The sequence below is a fragment of the Pteropus vampyrus genome, unplaced genomic scaffold (assembly GCF_000151845.1).
Source record: "Pteropus vampyrus isolate Shadow unplaced genomic scaffold, Pvam_2.0 Scaffold22537, whole genome shotgun sequence".
Taxonomy (NCBI): Eukaryota; Metazoa; Chordata; class Mammalia; order Chiroptera; family Pteropodidae; genus Pteropus; species Pteropus vampyrus.
Window position 1 is genome coordinate 1 of NW_011911318.1, and position 1342 is coordinate 1342.

Here is a 1342-nt window from a genome sequence, read left to right on the forward strand (position 1 = left end):
GTGAAGCTTAAGCTTCGGGGCTCCTCCCTTGCTTGCAGGCACTCCTTCCCAGGGCAGAAGTGGGGGCGGGCGGGGAGGGGAGGGCGGGGAGGGGGGCGCTAATTTCACGGTTGTCATTTTTTTTTTCTTAAAAAGGCTCCCAAATTGTTTAAACTTCAGGCCTCATTGAAACCTGAATTTGCTCCTGGATAGCTCATTCGAAAGCCTTTACTTGAAAGGAACTTAAGGAATCAGGTGACCAACCATCCTGGTTTGGCCAGACACTGATAAAGTCTCATGTCCCAGGAAACACCCCCCACCCGGAGCAAACCGAAACTACTGGTCACCCTGAAGGGGGTCTTACAGCCATGTCGGGGAAGTAGCTGGGGACATTTGGTGTCAGGAGCCTGGCATTGTTTGAATCACACCGCTGGGAGATTGCCTGCTAGCTAGACCGTGGGTGCCAGGCCCCACGTCCTGGCTACAGCCTAGGAAGCCTCCCTGCTCTCCTGTCCTAGTGACCTGGCTTGTCCTCAGTGAGATCTACCCAGTGGAGATCCGAGGGAGGGCCTTCGCCTTCTGCAATAGCTTCAACTGGGCCGCCAACCTCTTCATCAGCCTCTCCTTCCTCGACCTCATCGGTGAGTTCTCGGGCCCGATACCCACCTTCTAGATCCGGGAATTTCCTCCCGGATCCTTCTAGATCCGGGAATTTCCTCCCGACGGGGCCAGGCCTTCCTTACCGGTCGGGGGTGCAAGTGACAGAAAATCCAGTGCAAACCAGTTTACGAACATAAGAGAGTATTTTTGTCTTAAATCACTGAAAAGAGGAGGGCAGTTGGTTTCACACACGGCTGATTCAGAGGCTTTAACGAAATCGTCAGCCATCTTTCATCTCTCTCTGCCCTACTTCCCATGCTGTGGGCTTCTTTCTCAGGCAAACGCCTCAGGGTGGCAAAGAGAGCCACTAGCAAGCAGATCTGTAGAAAGCGAGCATTTTTTTCCCAGGGGTTCTCGCCCAAGTCCTGGGACTGCTTCTTATTGGCTCAGAAAGGTCACCTGCCCATCCCTTAATCAATCACTGTGGCTGGAAGGCGGTCTCCACGCCCAGGCTCCAGAAGTAGAGCAGATACCTACCCTGGAGCCAGGGGTTAGGGACAGCCTCACCCAACTACATGAACCAGAAGTTGGGGAGGAGTTGTTCCCCAAAGGAAAATTGGGTGCTGGTATCAGAAAAGGAAGAAGACAAGAACAACAGAAGATAGGGTCTGTGAGGCTTCTCATTTCACACCCCATCAGCGAGTGGGCTGGCTTGATTGATGACTTGGGGGTGCAGGCTAAAGGAGAAGAGCTGAAGCATCCA

General features: G+C 53.4%; 1 long non-coding RNA gene across 1 annotated transcript; it reads left to right on the forward strand.

Annotated features, from left to right (window-relative positions):
- The first annotated feature begins 104 nt into the window (after positions 1-104).
- LOC111735302 lies at positions 105-771 on the forward strand. The gene is made up of 2 exons (XR_002778741.1): positions 105-234; positions 498-771. It is a non-coding gene; the product is annotated as an uncharacterized LOC111735302 (long non-coding RNA).
- The last annotated feature ends 571 nt before the right edge of the window (positions 772-1342 follow it).